This window comes from Leptonychotes weddellii, chromosome 11 (assembly GCF_054177405.1).
Source record: "Leptonychotes weddellii isolate Sample4059 chromosome 11, ASM5417740v2, whole genome shotgun sequence".
Lineage (NCBI taxonomy): Eukaryota > Metazoa > Chordata > Mammalia > Carnivora > Phocidae > Leptonychotes > Leptonychotes weddellii.
In genome coordinates this window covers 32050571-32070449 of record NC_138379.1, presented here as the reverse complement: position 1 = coordinate 32070449, position 19879 = coordinate 32050571, and positions in this window count along the sequence as shown.

The following is a 19879-nucleotide window of genomic DNA, read 5'->3' as shown; positions in this document are numbered from 1 at the left end:
AGTGATGTTATAGAGACAGTAAAACAAGGTAATAAGATGGTGACAAGGATATCTTATACACAGTGATCAATAAGAGCCCTTCTGAGGAGGAGTCACTTGAGCAATGAGGCAGAGAATACTGGTTACTTATCCCAATATCAGTTCTCTCTTCTTAACAACAGAGCTCCAATTTTTAGTGGGTACATGGTCACCAAGGAAAAGTAACACATTTCCTGTACTCTCCTACAGCTAGGTGTCACTGTATAACCAAGTTGCAGCCAGTGAGAGCTAAGAAGTGCCGTGTGTTGCTCTTGCAAGTTCTTAAAAGGGTGGGGATGAGCCCTTCTTTCCTGCTTCCTCCATCCTACCTCCTAGAATTTGTTGTAATTGCGATGGAAAAATGTTCGTGAGGTAGGGAGAAAAGTCTGGGAATCTGCCCAGATTTGCATTTGAGAAAGAACACTGGTTGCTCTCTGGAGAATGGACCATGGGGAACAGTTTAGAAGCAGGGTAACTGGTTAGGACACTATTATAATCACCCAAGGGCAAGATGATGGTAGGTAGGACAGATGCAGAGGAAATGGTAAAAATGGCCATATTTTGCATATCTTTTCGAAGAGAAGCCAACAAGATTTGCTATTAGCTGATGTGAAGAGCAGCAAATGAGAATTAGATGCATTAAGGATAACTTCTATATTGCTGGCTGGGCCAACTGGTTGAATTGTGGTGCCATTTACAATAAAGACTGGGGACAAAGCCGGTCTGAAGGAAGGACCAAAATTCTATTTAGATGCACGTGTGAAGCCTGGTGTGTCTATTAGGCTCAGTCAGTTGAGCATCTGACTCTTGATTTCAGCTCAGGTCATGATCTCAGGGTCTTGGGATTGAGCCTGTGTTGGGCTCCACGCTCAGTGGGAAGTCTGCTTGGGGATTCTCATTCTCCCTCCACCCCTCCCCAGGCTCTCACGCACATGTGTGCACTCTTTCTCTCTCTCTAAAATAAATAAATCTTTTAAAAAAATGGTAAACAAAAATCACGAAATTGGCACAGTGGTGCATAATGGCTAGCCTCTACTGCTTCTGGAGTCTCAGGTCTCTGACACCTGCTTGTATCTGCCATCTACGCAGCAGTGAACAACTAGTTACAAGCACGGCACACTGTAAGTACATTTCCTGCCTTGGTGCCTTCACCACACGTGTTCTCGTACTTGCAAAAACTTCCCCTCAACACCCTGTGTGTTGCTACCTCCTAATTATTCTTTAAGACTACTCTCCTTTCTGAGCTAGAGTTTCTCGATGCTGCCAAAGCAACTGTGCAAACCTCTTATAAATAATTTTCATGTTAAATTGAATTTGTTTATTAACTTGTTTGTTTCCATCATTAAAATTAAGCTATAAAGTAAATATGCGTTTTATCTCTGAATACCCAGAACCTAGCTCAAGACATTTAATTAGTGCTATTAAATGAATAAATGATATCTATGGTATCCTGGTGATGGCCATGTTTCTTAATCAACCAAAAATGTTTACTCCCTACACATCTTCCACAAATGGGAGTGTCTCTATTGAAATCCTCCTTGATTTTCTTGTTGCTATCTGATTAAATATTCAGATACTTAAGGGACCCCCATCGTAAGAGAACTTGCAATGTAAGTGAGCAAGGTTATATAAAATAGCATAGCATTGTCATGAGTTAGCGGAGAGATTGCAAATATCGGGGTTTTCACTTGCCTTATTTACCTTTATCCTTTGACAAATATCCTTAATCACAGTAGTCCTACTGAGACTGGATGTGGCCTTATAAGCTTTTGCAACATAGGTTTTTTAGACAGTCAGTATCAGAGTTAGCATAAGAAATTTTATTATCTATCCATTAACTAGTACAATGAGTTGGATGAGAGTAATGCCCTCAATAAATGAAACAAAGTCAAAGTCAACTTTGGTGATGGAGGGAGATTAACACTAAGGAAGATTGAGAGAATGTTGCGTACTCTAGGAAAAGGACAGGTAGCCTCATGGCACTAGGTAGCTTCCCAAAGGAGGTAGTTTAGTTAGGAGATGGGAGAGAAACCAACAATGAATTTGGGATTTTTTTTTTTTTTTTCAAATGGTTTAGTACGGTTTAGTAGTTTCTTATAAAGACAATGAATTTTCTCCAGCCCACCATCAATCTCATGTATGTTAATGGAACTCTTATCCATATGGTGGGCTATAGAGTAGCTCATGTGCAAAAGAACAGAGTGATTGTGAAGGATCTGAAATCTGCTTTTCAGAAATATAGGTAAAAAGTTATCCGAAGAAGATAATACCTTAGTAGAACTCTGAGATTTTAATGCCAGATAGCACTATTGTATTCTAAAGGCTGTGAACTTCTTGAAGGCCAGAACCTCAGTTTAAATATCTCTCAGGTGCTTGGCACATGGGTCTGACACAGGATTGGCACCTAATACTACACACCGATTCTAGAACTTCCTAGAATAGTATAGTTTCTTAATCTCCACAGTGGCCCCTCCTGACCACTTAGGGAATATTCATCCCATGAACGCTCCCAAAAGGAACAAACTAGAGAACAAACTTCAGACAACCAAGAACAATTGGACAAACTGTGGTGTAAAGTCCAGGAGTGAGCTTTTAAATAAGAGTAAGTAGGGACGCCTGGGTGGCTCAGTCGGTTAAGCGTCTGCCTTCAGCTCGGGTCATGGTCCCAGGGCCCTGGGATCGAGTCCTGCGTCAGGCTCCTTGCTCAGCAGGAGTAAGCAGGGGGAGAGAGGGAGAAGCAGAGAGGGAGAAGAAGCAGGCTCTGCCTGCTCTGCCTGCCGCTCCCCCTGCTTGTGCTCTCTCTCTCATTCTCTGACAAACAAACAAATAAATAAATAAAATCTTTTAAAAAAATAACAGTAAGTAGAGAGGATAAGAGTGGTAAAATCATTTGTAAATGTCATATGTTCTGACAATATAGCTATAATGCAATTAACAAAAATGGAAGAAGATGAAAGTGCAAAGTAGAATCTGTTTACTGATGGTCTTGTTGGTATTAACTTACTAGACAAATGAAATAGCCCAAGTTTAAGCATCTGTAAGAGTGCAGGGATAACTTTAACATAATATGTGTTTCTAAAATTGAGTAATGGAAGAGAGGGAGGAGAAGAGAGGAGAAAATCTTCCTTATTATTTATTGTAGGTACCTGAAAGATATTTTCTAAAAAAGATGGCACCAAAGATAGTATATAAAGAAAGGTATTGGTCTAATAGAAACCATAGAACAAAAGGATAAACTATCCTAAAAAACAGAACAATACCAACAAAAACCTTTTTGAAAATGACAGTGTAGTGACATGTTTAGTGTATACATGTATATTAATAAATATATCATAAAACCATATGACAGAAATTAGAATTTCTAGTTTATCATTAAATATATGAACTTAACTTTATTATGAGGGAAAAAAAAGATGTTTAGACTGACTAACAAATCCATATTCAACTGTTACTGAATATATAAGAGACACACCCCACACAAACTGATCCACAAAAGTTAAAGATACACCAAGAAGATGCAAATGAAAAGAAAAATTATAATTTTAATATCACATAAGAGAGAATTTAACCCCAAAATGACACTTTATAATCTAAAGGTTACAACCAAAAATAAAGGTAAAACAATTAATTATGTGCTAAAAAAAAAAAAAACCTACAGCAGCAAATTTGAATTAGCCATATTAGGATAAATTTTCATTATTATTTTCCCCAAAATACATATTTCCTAGCTCTCACAACAGGAAAGGTTTAAAAGTAAAGTTCAGGAACAATGAGCTCATCTCACGCCCATGTTGTGAAGCCTAGTCCTCCAGAGGTAACGGCTGATTCCAGATTTGGGGAAGCATATAGATCCTTGGTAAGTCTGGGATAGCTGTTGTGCTTTCAGAAAGCAAGGAAATGAGCAGAGACTTAGAGGTTATGTCAAAGGATACAGTGGCCACCATGAAGGGACCAAAGATGCAAAGAGACACAATTCAAGCATCACAAAGAATAATTGGACTCAAACTCATTGTGTATATAAAAATCTACCAATTCATGATGATATATGAAAGAAAGAGAGAGAGCATCACACCTCTCCCAATTAATTGGTTATATTAGATGTAACAGGCCCCACATGCCTTCTCTAAAAATTTAACAATTATGCTTTTCCTATAGGAATTGTATTTTAGGCTACCCAAACCACCTCATTATATGAAAGAATGTTTTTCTTTGTTAAAAAAAAAAATTGCAACCTCTAATGCAATCATTGGTTCTTGCAATGATTATTAGGGGCAGGAACCATCACATGAAATGCTGATGGAGAATAGAACAGAAGGATGATGCTATCATAACCCAAACACATGGGTAAATCAGCATCACTGGAAGGGAGATGGTCAAGTATTTTGTGTCTCTTGATGTGATGAATATAAGACATACAACACTATCTATGAAATAATCTTACCAAAATGGTTGAACCTGATTCTAATGGAGGGTCAGTCTCTAGAGCTTACTTTCAGTTTACAAGGAATAATAATGAAGAAGCAATGAGACACAGCCAATTGTGGGACATTCTTCAGATCAACTGGCCTGGCTTTTGTTTTCTTGCTTGTTTGTTTTTAAACAAATCAATACCATGAAAAAATAAATAAAAAGGAGAACTACTATTCTAGCATTAAAGAGGCTCAGATTCCTAACAATCATATGTAATGGTGGACCTGAGTTGGACTATAATTTAAAGAACCCACCAGTAAGAAAACAAGAAAGAAATTTTGATTATTGGCAAGTATTGGAGGGTACCAATGATAAGCATTAATTTTGCTAGGTATGATAACAGCACTATAGTTGTGTAAGAAAACACCCATGGATTTTAGAGATACATACTGAAGTCTGTAGGTTGAAATAATATGTCTGGGATCTGTTTTAAAATACTTCAAGAAGAAAAGATAAAATGCTTCAAGAAGAAAAGAGAATGGAAAGAGACAGATGAAGCAAGTGTGACAAAACCTAGATGAATTGGTGGGTTTGGGAAATGTATTTGTGGGCTTCTCATACTGTTAGCTCTATTTTGTGAATATCTGATAATTTTTAGAATAGTTCTTACAAAATGAAAAGAACAAAAAGAAAGAAGTACTCATTTGTTTAATAAAATATGAGAATAAGAAAAGAGGTAAAGTTTCTCTGGAAACATAAAGATCCAGTTAGGAGCATAAAACAGTGGCTACCTTGTTTTCAAAAATAAAACAAGGACACAGCACATCAAGCCATTTTTTATGAACCTTACTCAAATTGTATTGTAACTGCTAACCTTTGTAAATGAGATTTTTCTTTAAATGTGCCCTAAGGCAATTTATATTTATTTTCATGTTTATGGCTAAAACCAAGGAAACCAAACTCTAGTGGAAAAAAAAATTGCATTTCCTTTCCACCTGAGCCTAGCATAAGGAAGACTGGTACCTTTCCTTTTCTCTGCATTTTTCCTTTTGTAATAAAGCATTTAAGTTTATTTGTTAGCAAGACCTGTTCTGTGGTCAAGAAAGCTCTCGGGGAGATTTGGGCATTTAATGCCAGCAAATGGAATCTTGGATGGTGAAGTTGATCTTGCATTTGGCTTGTAAGAAACGCTGAGCCAAAAATCTCATGGCATTCTAGAGAAGTCTGGCTGTGTCGTGTGCCTGTCTATTCACAATAAAAAATAAATCACAGGATTAGCTTACCTAGCAACAAGCAATAGGGTGGCGAGTTTCAAAGAAATCACAAAGACCACCTATGCCATTGAATGCCAGTCATCTCCGTTAATTCTGTTACCACCCATTAAGATGAGCATGAAGGGCTTGTCCCTAAGTGAAATTGCAGTTGGGGTAACTTGTCTTGTAGTATCCACTAATCTCCTTGGTTCCCCTCTTTCCACCATGATGTCACCCTCTTCCTTTTTGGCCAAACTTAGGCTTTCTTGGACCTTTTGGTCTATGGCAATTATAAAGTGATAAGCATATTCACTACAAGGAGCTCTTCACTTCATAGACAAACCTTCCCAGGACTTTTGACATTTAAAAAGCACCAATACTTGATTCAAAAAGTATGGCAATCTATTGGAGGAATCTCAGCAACTAACACATAATACAAGTAGCACAAAGGAAAATGGGCAACCCCATCCTGTGATGATAATAGTTAATACTGACTAAGTATAGACTATGTGACAGTTCTTTACATGCACAATTCATTTAATCCTCACAACTATCCCATAAAATAGCTGTCATTGTTACCACTGAATTATAGGAAACTGAGCACCGAGAAGTAAAGCAACATGCATGGGTCACACAGTGAGTCAGTGACAGAGCAATATTGGGACTCAGTCTGACTCCAAACTAGTGATTGATATAAGCCAGGCAATGGGCTAGGCACTTGGCATTCTGTACAGATTCCCCTTGCCTCCATGACTTGCTGTTTGTTTGTTCATTTGTTTAGTGACTTGATTGAATTAATTTTGTGAAGCCTGTTTCCCCCACAGCGTGAAGCCTCTGATGTTCCTGTTCAGAATTGTTTTCCTTGTTTGTATCTCTTAGACTGGCTTCCTGGGGTTTGCTCCTGGGTCAGCATAAGCCACATATTGGTCAAAGATTATGCTGAAGCCCTATCAGTCAGTTAAATTTTTGCTCGTTACCTTTGGTCTCTAAGTGGCTTAGAGACCACTTTCACAATTTAGAACATTTACAATTTGGGGGCGCCTGGGTGGCTCAGTCAGTTAAGCATCTGACTCTGGATCTCAGCTCAGGTCTTGATCTCTGGGTTGTGAGTTCAAGCCCCACATTGGGCTCCATGCTGGGTGTGGAGCCTACTAAAACAAAAACATTTACAATTTTACCCCATATTCAACCAGGGACTAGGAGCCCAGTTTTCTCTCCAGTCACTCCTAAGAGGGCTCAGCTTGGGTCTTCCAGATCATTAGGGATGAGGGTGACTATTTTTAAGGCTGGCTTCCCAGGCATTGCCCCTGGTTCAGAGTATCATAATGTTCAGCCAGTGTTTGGTCAGATACTGTGTGTCGTCCCTTGAGTCAGAAAGTCTTTCCCCCTTTACTGATGGTACTGTCTGTTGCTTAGGGAACTCTTTCTAGTCTGCCCCCATTCTGCTCTGACTGTTCCTGAGTAGAAACAACCTAGTGCACATGCGCACCATTTCAGACCCTCAGGGATGAGTGTGATCCCCCTGGGGCGGGGGGGTTAGGGAGGTGGTGGAGGGGGCTCTTGGTTCTTTCCCTTTGTTAAACTTTTGGCTGGTCTTCCATTTTCACCTGCTGTACTAGGATCATGGAACTACCATCTGCTTCTCATTGCTTGGCAACAAAATCTGCATTGCTTTCAATAATGTCTTTAGGCATGACCCCCTCCCCACCCACCATGCTTTGTCCCAAAGAACGTCAGTCCCCCAGAGCTGGGAGCTCAAAGCTGGGAGAAGCAGCCCACTTCTCCTGGAGGGACACCCTTGCTTTCCCAGTGCCAGGGAACATAACAGCCTCTGATCTTCTATGTTTGCCCTTTCCAGCATGAAACATTCTGGCTGGATATTCCCCCAGGAGAGGAAGATCCATAAATCAAATTCAAAGATAAGGAAGGGATTAAGGTCACCTGTCTTAAAAGTCTCTAATGATGCTCCCCAACATAAATTTATGGAAGAAGTTGTACAGGCTGAGTTAGCTTAACACAAAACAAGATGCCCTAGATAATCCAGAGCAGGAAATGCAAGCACATTGTGAGATTTTCTCTCCTGCCTTCAGATAAATTGGACCTGCAGTCTATCTAACAGGTATGACTGATATTGTGATTTTTCAATCAAGGTACCATATTTTGGGAGAAAATGTGGTTTAGTGGAATGGACACATTCAAGCCAAAGCCAAAAGACCCAAATTCTAAAATCACTTTCCTTTGTTAGGTCTTCCCAAACCTGCTGTGACATGTGACAAGACAAGAACCATGTAACCTAGGGCCACTAAGAGGGTTGTTTGTACATCTGCCTTGAAAAAAGGTGAGATACCAAAACTTGGGTTATTGGGGTTTTTTGCTTGCTTCCTTGCTCGTTTGACACCATAGTGACCTTTGGGTTGCTTCACACACACCAAAAGAAGAGACAGGAAACCCATGTCCTGTTATGTGGCACAGCAAAAGAGAACTGAAGGGTGAGCCAAACTCCTGACACTGGGGGGAAATGCAGATTGGCTTTCCTAGAGCAGCTCCAGCAGACTTTGCGCACGTCCTGTAAGAAGTCTCCAGAACTCTCCAGCTCACAGTAGCAGGCTGGCTTCACTGGAACCCCGATCGTGGTGCTGAGGCAGCATACTTTCAATCAGCCTAGCAGCCAAAAGCAGAGCTGCCCAGAATCTGTGGGAGTCTCTATTGGTGGCAGTAGGCAGTCTACCAGATAATATTGGTCAGAGGCTTCCATTCCATTTTTTATCAACCCTGTAATTTCCTTACTAGGAAGAAAAAAAAAAAACAACCTCCCAGCAGATGTAGGGAATTTACAAATAAGCTAAGTAGGGACTTCATGTAAAAAGAGAGGCCCTGAGTTCTCAAATGGAGAGTATTAGCAGAGGGGGAAAAAATAAAATATAAAAGCCAACCATTGTCTCTATTTTCCTTTTCTGTTGACGATTTGTTTATTTTAGAGAGCTTGATCTCACATCCCTGAGCTCGTGACCTGAGCCAAAATCAAGAGTCAGACATTTAACTGACTGAGCCACCCAGGCGCCCCTCATTGTCTCCATATTCACTGCTCAAATGAAAACATTGAGAGACTAAATATACAATTGGACAATGACCTGACTATATATAAAAACAGAACTCTCACCCGTGACCTGCAGCATCCAGCCTGAGAAGCCAACATACTGTTTACAGTAACCAGTTCAGGAAGTCAAGCTGTTATCTCTAGCAACTGGTTCAAGAAGCCAGACTTCAATCCCTAGCAAAACCAGCCCCAAATGACCAGAAATTGATTACTACCTTACAGATTCCCAATGTTTTGCTCCCAGTTCCAACTTAAGACTAACTGTAGAAAGCCAAATATGCACCCCTTCACCAATCACATAGGATGCCCTGCTTCTTCTTAGCCTGCCTGCAGCTTCCCCCTGCCAACAGCCTCCTTCAGGGCACACCTAAACCTTTCCTTTTGGCTACTATAAAGCTTTCTCAGTCTTCTGCCTGCGTTGGAGTCGCTGCCAAACACAGGTGTTGGTTGCTAACTCCTTGGTCTAGCAAACTCTCAGTAGGTAACTGTTGCTTATTCTAACTTGAGTGGTCTTCATTTACTTTATATCATGGATTCAAATGCTTTATAAACTCAGAAACAATATTAACAAATGTTATCATGGTTATCATGGTGGTTCTTCCTCTCAAATTAGGAAACACAGAACTAGAAAGGACCTTTAAAAATTTCTCAGTCTTTGCTTATGTGCGCTCTCTCTCCATCAAATAAATGAATAAAATCTTAAAAAAAAAATTTCTCGGTCTTCATTATTTGTTCAAACGAAAACCTGATGGGTATGGCAAACCCCAAGCCACCTGTCCCTTCCTTGCCCTTTAGTTCAGGCCTTAACATGCCACATCCAAAACTGCTGATCTAGACTAACTCCCTCATTATTCAAATGAGAAAAATGAGATTCAGAGAGAAGTACCTTGCCCAGAGTCACAGAGTCCTTCTCTGTTAGTAATCAGAATCCTTCTTGTCTTCCAATTCATTATCAAAGATAATCTCCTGTACACACCATATCAACGCATTCCAATATTGAGCAAGCTATATGTACTTCTTGCCAGGTTAGCAGGGCTGCAGAAATTCACAAGCTCTCTGGTTTGAATCCAGGTGGAAAGAGAAAGGAATGGAACAAAAGGATGACATTGTGAAAAATAAAAAATGCATCCACTCATTTTCTGTCAGATTTTTTAAAAACACTATTGGAGTAGGTAGGCAGAGCTTATCTATTTCCTTCTTTTCAATGAACAGTAATGAGCACTAACCTTTCCTGCAGTTAAAAAGAGGAAGATAAAGGGAAGGAGAAAAAAAAAAAAAAGACAAATAATGGGAAGGGAGAGAAAAATCTGTGGAGAAAGCGTGTCAAGAAGTAGCCTTGTCTGGGCGATGGTAGCTATGTTGATGTGTTGATGCGTTGATGTGCATGGAACTTGAGAGACTAAGAGAGAAGAAAAAAATGCTGAATGACCCTGAACAGCAGTGCACATTAAGTCGTGTTGATGGATTTGAGCATCAATTGACTGAGGAAAAGTGGTTGCAACAGACAGCTCATGCAGAGTCTCTGAATGGATTTCTAATTGGATTCCAGGGATATGACTAGGCAACCCACATTATGTTGGTCATTATGCTCCTTATCACAGTCCATATTTCCCCAGAGGGAAGAAGGAGTCAGGTGGGAAATGGGAAAATGCAAGTCAAAGCAGAATCTTCTCTTGTTGGATATATCTGTGGCTCCCTCTGTGCCACTTTGTGTAGATTTAAGACACAATTACAATTTTGACAAGAGAGTCATTTCATTGGACTATAGAGTTCATATTTTATGTTTATCCTTTAAATGATGTATCTTTTCTAAACGGTGGGTTATGAATGGGAACCAGATGCATTCATGCTATGCCAGGCTGGGTTTTCTAAGGCAATTACCCATTATTGTTGGGATGCTTCATAGTTAATAACTCTCAAAGAGTAGCCTATAATTGAGCCTCTGGATGGCAGTAATTCTCATACATCTTTTCAGCGAGATTTATAGATTTTTTTCCCCATTCTCATTTTAATAAACCTGGAAGGCTTAATCTTTTTTTTCTCTACTCCATTGATGAGACATGTATGGTTTCATTTTTGTAAGTTCTTTTTCATATAGATTCTTTCTGCTCTCAGTGTTAGGGGAACTCATAGAATCCTGTAAGGGCAAAAGTAGGGAAAAAAAAAACAACTAAAAATCATCTACTTTGATCTCTCATTTCATTTCATAAAGAAATTCATATCCAAAGATATTAAGTGATTAAGCTAAGGCCACAAAAATAGTCTGTGTCACTGCATGAGCTAAACCTTAGGCAATAATATAACTTCATTCTATTCGGCTAAGAGATCTAGTTATCCCTCTACTGGAAAACGACATTATAAGTTAACTGGCAAAAATATGTGTTTGTTGCGGCTAGGAATTTCATTTGGTATCAATCTGGCATACATCTTGTGAAAATTGTGACAAAATTGAAGCAAACACATGGAAATCAGCCCTATGAGAAGAAAAGAAAAATGGGTTTCTAATCTAGTTAGGCACATATAATTTAGGTGGTAATTGACCAATAAATGGTAGACATTGTTTTTAGACCAATTATAGGAACCATTTGTAAGGTAGGAAAATAGCTGAATCTTTCACTTGCAAAGATGAACCGTAAATCTACTTATGCACAGCCACCTTAAGTTATGAACATATAATATATTCCCAGAGAAATGTGTGTGTACATGTGTGTGCATGTGTTTCCTCCTAAATTTTTTTAGAAATAGAATAACAAATGTCAGTTTGGTTTTGACCAAGAGTGTTGTTTACCCAATTGTGTGTTTAGTCCTCAGCTGAGAATATTTATTAAGCACCTGTAATATGTAGAATAGCTCTAGATTAATCATAGAATAGCCTGTGTTCAGAAAAACAAAAACAAAACAGAAACCCTCATTACAGAGCCTCCAGATCTGGATATCATTATTTAAGGAAGCTCCATTCATAAAAAAAAAAAATCAGTGCTCCTAAAGGAGGCTGCATGTTAGAGTATGCGGCTACAAACAAAAACTGAGATTCCTAAAAAAAAAAAAAAAAAAGCAAGAAAGAAAAAAAAGGAAACAAAAACTTAAGATTCCTAGGCTACTCCTTCAGAAATTCTAATTCAGTAGGTGTAGGATGAAACCTGAGAATTAATATTTTTCCAGGTTCCTTTGGTGACTCTCATGCAGTTAATCCACATTTCCACAATCTGGAACTACTACGTAAAATAATATTCTACTTCTGAGAGTATCTGCTAAGCATATTTTATAGCATTTAATATGAGAGTGAGGACTTTCTGGTCTTATTTCCTTTAATTGCCCTAAATAGTCCTGATAAATGAGTATTATTATCCGGATTTTCTTTTTTTTTTTTTTTAAGATTTTTTATTTATTGAGAGAGAGAATGAGATAGAGAGAGCATGAGGGGGGGAGGGTCAGAGGGAGAAGCAGACTCCCCGCCGAGCAGGGAGCCTGATGTGGGACTCGATCCCGGGACTCCAGGATCATGACCTGAGCTGAAGGCAGCTGCCCAACCAACTGAGCCACCCAGGCGCCCTATTATCCGGATTTTCTTAATGAAGGAACTGAACCTCAAAGAGGTTAAGTAAATGGTCCAATATCACAAACCTCAGACTCTAAGTCCCCTTGCTCTTTACACTGTATCTTTACATTGCCTCCTTCTTGCTACAAGTCTCTTTGAGGTCTACTCTTGGCCTATTTTTTTAAATTTTTTTAAGATTTTATTTTTAAGTAATCTCTACATCCAATGTGAGGCTTAAACTCCCCTTCCCAAGATCAAGAGTCTCATGCTCTACCGACTGAGCCAGCTGGTGCCCCATCTTGGCCTCTTTATTCAACTAATATTTATAGAATATCTGTTAGAGGCTGGATACTGGAACTTTGCTATATGCGTGGATTCTTCTCTTTGAGAGATCTTTTGCTTAGATAAATTAAAAAAAAGGCGATTAACCATTTTAGATTTTAGCTTAGTGATTCTCCCAATGAAGAAAAAGACCTCTATTTGTTTAAATTTTATTTATTATGTTAATCACCATGTTACATCATTAGTTTTTGATGTAGTGTTGTAGTGTTCCATGATGTAGTGATGTAGTGTTCCATGATTCCAAACATGTTCCAAACTTCATTGTTTGCATATAACACCCAGTGCTCCATTCAGTATGTGCCCTCATTAATACCCAACACCAGGCTAACCCATCCCCCCACCCCCCTCCCCTCTAGAACCCTCAGTTTGTTTCTCAGAGTCCATAGTCTCTCATGGTTCGTCTCCCCCTCCAATTTTTTTAAAGATTTATTTATTTGAGAGAGAGAGTGCACACGCGCAAGCGAGTTGGGGGAGGGGCAGAGGGAGAGGGAGATCTAAGAAGACTCCGTGTTGAGCAGGGAGCCCGATGCAGGGTGTAATCTCACCACCTTGAGATCCCAACCTGAGCTGAAACCAAGAGTCAGATGCTTAACTGACTGCGCCACCCAGATGCCCAAGACCTGTATTTAAGCAAAGACAGCCGACACCAATGACAGTTGAGGGGCACTTAACATCAGCACATCTCCTCAATAGTATTTAATCTCTCTTTCATTCAGCTGGCCATTAACAATAAGATTATCTATTTGAGGCAATGTGAAATTTTGCATTAATAACCAGTAGGAAAGGAACATGAACAAACAACTGGGCTCAGAATAAGAATACTTACTGCCCTAGTTCTGCAACTAACTGGCTCTCATTTAAACTCTGTATATGACGTTCCTCACATAAAACACAAAAAAATTGAGCACATGTCCTAATTCTAATCATCTCTGAATAGCATGTCCTAGAAAATATTTCTACCACTCCTTACCCACCCTAATTTTCCTACAAAGACACACAGAGATACACATTCAACTCAAGAAAGAGAGTGCTAGCTGTCTGACACCTTCTTTCTAAATGTCCACCAACATCTGGTCTGGCAAATTCTGTAGATGGAATAATGGATGACTTTATGCTTTTACTCCAGAAGGAACTGCACTTCAGCAACATGAGAGCACCTTGCTGGGTGTGGGTCTTTCGGAAGAAATGAATATTAAAAAGTCAACAGTTGGAATCTTTGATGGTAGACATTTGGGGCGGGGTTGGTCAGGCTAAACTCTGGGGTATGTTTTTAGAAAGCTGTGCTCACATGGTTAGTTGCTGAATCTGCCCTAATTAGGCAAGGTTTAATGACTGTGTGCTCCGTGAATATCAAACTCCATAGGCAGCTGAGTTAGCTTTGAAGGAGAGTGGACCAGGCCGCACGTTTATTCAGGTGAAAAGACATAGCATTTGAATCTCAGATAGTTGGCATTGACCTGTAACTGCTATTGCTTCAAAGCTATAGGCAGCCATTTCAAAAATTCCAGAGACCAGAATTCTAGAATTCACTGTGACACCAACCAGCTGTGTGACCTACACCGCCCCCGCCCCCCATTCTTGGCCTCTGTTTCCCCACTGGATGACTATGTATCATAAGTGAGAGCAGGGGCCATGTTATTCCTGCTCACCGTTAAATCCTTAGCATCTAACTTATAGATCAACATCTAACCTATAATAGAAACTAAACTTGTATTTGTTGCCTTAATGAAAGGAGCTAGATTTGATGTTCTCTAGAGCCTAATTAGCTCCAGCAATCTATGGCTGTATCCTTTCTGGCACACACTCACCTTCACTTAGGTCCTCGCTCTAGGCCACTTCATTTCTGTTCTATATTGACGGCTTAGGCGAGAGCTACCCTCTCGGGTCTGTCCCTTCCTCCCCTTCCTGATTCCTCATTATTATACCTGTGGCCATCACTAGCTTAAGTCCATTCCAATATCAACCCACCTCCTTTCAAGCCTGACCCTGTGCACTCACATGTGTCTTTCACATTTGTGTATCATCTGTATCTTCATTTCCATTCTCCTGATGCTTTTTCTTTATATAGATCACTACAGAGAGAATTCGAACTGACTTAAAAAAAAAAAAAAAAAAGTCAATACCAGGCCTGGCACCAAAGGAAAATGATATTGCTTTTATATGTGTTATGAAGCTACTGAGAAGAGAGAAATTAACAGCAAAAAAAAAAATTTCTAGAAATTTGGAGGAGATGAACACACACATATACAAAATTAAATAGCAATTTCTTCCTAAGGTCTGAGGGTAGATGAGGTAACCACATTTTGATAAAAACTTCATATTCAGCATACCACCAATTCTCAATTCTGGAAAAAAATCTCAGTGATCTTGCCCAACCTCTGTACTTCACTGATGAGATACTGATTCAAATAATGTGTCTTGTCCTTCCTGCAGGTAGTGTAAGAGGTGCTGGATTATTTGTCTCTTTGTTTGTTTATTATTTTTTTCAGTGAGATCAGCTCATTTTTCTCAGGACTTTTGTTTGATCTAAATGTAAGATTTTTTTTCTTAATGTACCCCATTGCCCTTTGAAGAACTAGAGTAACACTGAAAATGTAATTGCTTCAGGGAACTGACAACTAATTATCCCAAAGCAAAAAGAATGCTAGGCATTTAGATAATGAAATGTCAGTCAGTGTAATAGAAGTGTCACTTACGTAATACTTGACTGTGTTTGAAAGGAATGCACATTATTTGCAGACACATTCATGTATCTCTGCAGCCAGAAACTCTGTGGGTGGGCACATATGTGCCTCTCTACATACTTAAAGATACTACCCCAGTAACATAGTTACAAAGACCAGGGTGGGAAATATTGTGTGTGTGTGTGTGTCTGTCTGTCTACCAACTTGCAGGATTCTGTCACATGCTGGCCTTCTTGATCTAACACTGTGAAGTCTGCATCTACAGCTGCATTTTTGCAGATAGCCAGGATGTTTTGTTCAGATGCAGCTTCAGTGCCCTTGACATTGAGCAGTGCCAGAAATCTAACACTAGACCATCAAACAAGGATCTTGAATGCATGAAAGGAAAATTTTTCCATGAATATTTATGGGAAACCTGGCTCTGCATGAGTGAGAATGGTAAGGATGTGTTGTTGATAATCAAGTTGGGTTGTTATTTGTATGTAATAATTTAGAAACTGGAGAGGGAAGGAGGAAGCCCTACCCTTTATTAAATAATCCAGACAATGGATTATTTAAATGTTGTGTTTTGTATGCCTTGGCTCCTTCCGTTTTCCCTCGTGCTGGAATCAGATTTGCACTTCCTTAGAACCCTGTGTATGAGCAGCTTCACTCTCAGAGCAAAGACAAACTTTCTTTATTGGAAGCAGATCACATTTCAGAAGTAATTTCTCAACGCTCAGTGTCATAATTAACAAAATCTAGGGTCATATAGCTTCATCCCACGCTTTTAAGGTCCTTTTTGTGATAGTCAAGGTGATAATGACCAACTGGCAGTTCTGATGCTGATAAAATGTATGGAAGGATGTATATTAGTTTCCTGAGGCTGCTGTAGCAAACTGTGGTAAACTAGTGGCTTAAAACAGAAATTTCCTCTCTCACGATTCTGGAGGCAAGAAGTCCAAAAGCAAGGTGTTGGCCGGGCCACACTCCCTCCGGAGGCCAAAGAGGAGAATCTCCCCTCCTCTAGCTTCTGGTGGCTCAGGCATTCCTTGGCTGTGACCGCAAAACCCCAATCTCTGGCTTTATTTCCACAAAGCTTTGTCCCGTGTGTCTGTGTCATCTCTTTGTCTGTCTCTCATAAGGACATGAGTCATTGGATTTAGGGCCTGCCTGGATAAACTAGGATGATCTCAAGATTCTTCATTTAATCATATCTGCAAAAGCCTTTTTTCCAAACAGAGCCACATTCGTGGGCTCTGGAGGTTATGACATGGGGTCATCTTTTCGGGGAGTTCCACCATTCAATCTACCACAGGATGTCACAACTACTGCTTTTTATGACTAAAATGCTGTACTGCCCAATAACTGAGACAGGCAGGTTGATCAACAACTACAAAGTCTAAGCATATTTAATCTTGAGGTTCTCCTTCAGATAACTTGTAGGCTTTTAAAGCAGTACAGAAACCCTCGCTCTACAGACCTATCGGTGACTTGTATAACGTTATGCGAAGCCATTAAAATATTTACAACTGCCATTAATCTGTTGAAATAGTATGAATGGGGTGAAAGCAGAATTACTATTTTTTTTTTTTAGATTTTTTTTTTTTTTTTTATTTGAGAGAGAGAGAATGAGAGACAGAGAGCATGAGAGGGAGGAGGGTCAGAGGGAGAAGCAGACTCTCTGCTGAGCAGGGAGCCCGATGCGGGACTCGATCCCGGGACTCCAGGATCATGACCTGAGCCGAAGGCAGTCGCTTAACCAACTGAGCCACCCAGGCGCCCAAAGCAGAATTACTATTATCTGACTGCCACACAGGGAAGAAACAAACAACATATGGGCATCAAAGAAGAACTGGAAGAAAAATACAACAGAGAGTTGGTGGTGGTATGTGTTTTCATTAACTTTGGTGTGGTGCGGGTCATGTATCACACAATTAACTAAGGATATATTTTTATTTTTCCACTTTTTCTGTATTTACACTTAAACAAATGTTTTCATCACAGATGCATTCAAAAGAAAAAGTCAAAGGCATATAAATATCACAGAAACATGGAACTTGAGAATGAGTCAGGGCAAACCTTAGGTCCACTAGCTTAGTTTCCTTCCTTTCTATAACATCCCTAATAGAAGGACAATCTACATCTTCCTCTACCTGGAAATATCTGGTGACAGAGACCTTTTTCCTTTACCATCTAATTCATTCTAGTGTTGAATGTCACTCATAGTCTAAAAATTCTCCTGAGTTGTGCTGAACTGTTAATTGCATTGGAAAGTCTTTCTTGCAACTTTTTCATTTGTTACGGATGAAAAAAATCTGTGGGCCTAAGACCCAGGAACCCTGGAATTCAAGGCGAAGCTTTACTAGGAAGCAGTGACATGATCTTGGACTTGGCTCTCTGTTTCATCATCTGTCAAATGACGGAGTTAGATTCCAGGGTCTCTTTGGTTCTGTTTCACACCACCCTTAGCATTCCTGAGTGCTGAAGAAATGGTTCTCTATTCTACTTACATGACTTTGATCAAATTATGTAAACATTCTGAGTTTCAGCTCAGAGTCCTCTACATAACGATATGATTTTAAGTGGAAAAAAAAAAAAAACCCACATCTTAATATGAAGAATATAGTGTTTAACTGCAGAGATTTTAAGGCCAGACTGACTGAGTTTAAATGCCAGCCCCACAATTTCCTGGCTGTGTGATATTAGGAAAATCACTTAACATTTCTGTGCTTTCATTTCTTCATCTGGGGAAAAAAAAGGAAAAAAAGGATACAGTAACAGTTCTTGCCTCATAGAGTTTTGAGAATTAAATGAGTTAATGCATGGAAAGCTCTTAGAAGGGTCCTTGCTACCAGAGGGTACAACGTAAGTGTTGCCATTATTATAAATGGATCCTGAAATTGGTTGAAAATGAAACATTCAAATATTGTTTTTCCCTTTTCTATCTAATTATGTGGCATTGGTAATTTGTTCCCTGCTTTGGAAAGTTTGATTCATTGCAAAGAAAACAAAATATCTGTCACTGACAATTTTTGTTATGGTTTCATACTCTAACCATATTTTTCCAAATTAAACATTATTTCATTTTGCTTACATTAGTAGAAAATGTGGAAAAAAAAAAAAAAACCCTTTTGATTGGGAAAGTCACCATCTCTATAAAGTCAGGTTTTTTATTGTGCAGCTTTAATTGAGATGTATAGTAAGAATTACATGCTTTTAAAAATTTTATGTAATTAGATTTCTATCTGCCATTTTACTTTTTGTTTCCTGTGTCTCATACATTTTTGTTTTGTCTATTTCTCTTCCGCTGCTTTCTTTTGCATTAGGTATTTTCTAGTGCAATGTTTATACCCCTTTAATGATTTTTTTTTACTATATATGTTTTAGATATTTTCTTAGCAGTTGCTCTAGGGCTTACCACGTACATCTAAATTTATCAGACTCTGGATTTATGCTAAATTAATTCCAGTGAGATATAGAAACATTATATCTTTATAGATCTATTCCTTCTTACCCTTTTCACGCTATTATTTATATATATATTGTACCTATATATGTTGCAAACTCAACAATACATTGCTATAATTATCACTTTATTTAAGTATGATGCCTTTCAGAAAAGCTAAGAGAAGAGGGAGCAAGCATCTATTTGTAGCATTTGTTATATTACTCTTCTTACCTTCTGGTTCTATTCATTTATTTCGGCAGATCTGAATTTCCTGTGTGGTGTAATTTCCTTAATCCAACATAGCTTTGCTGCCATCCACCTCCTTTGTGCTATCATACCTTGAGTAACTTCTTTAAATATGGATTTTTAAAAATTATTTGAACACATTTATAATGGCTGCTTTGAAGTCTGTTAAAGTCAACATCTGGGCATTCTCAAAGGTTTCTGTTGCCTGCTTTCCCCCCCTAGGTATGAGCCACTTTCCTGTTTCTTTGTATGCCCTGTGATTTTTTGTTACCAATTGGACATTTTAGAAAATATATTGTAGCAACTCTGGATATTGATTCCCACCCAACACCCACCTTGCCGCTTGCCCCTAACTGACCCCCACCCCGCCCCGACTCTGAAGCTTGCCATTGCTGTTTGCTAGCATATTTTGTTTAATGACAGGCTAGACTACTCTAGCGTAGTCTATTTCCCTCACCATGTGAGACCTCCGTTGTTCCTGTAAGGATACAGTCTTTCATGTGTTTCCTTTGAGCTATCCTTGACTGCCATTTTCCCTGATCATAGGCAGCTGTTAGGCTCCAATTGCCACCTGATTCTTAATTGTTTTTGACAATTCTCTGGGTCATAAATTTCTGCACAGTCTGATTCAATTAAATTTGGGCTCTTTTGGAAGGGTTGTTTTGAAGCCACTGTTTGAGGTTTACTCTGACCCCTCAAGGGCTTGTTTCAGCTGCCTCTTTCCCTGGTTCTCTCTGGCAAACTAGTTGGCCTGTGGTTTAGCTTCCCATTCTCATGGAACTGTGGGCCTCCTCCTAATTGTTTACCACACAAGTCTACGTTTTTTCCAATTTCCTTGAGGCTTGAATTTCCTTTGAGAAG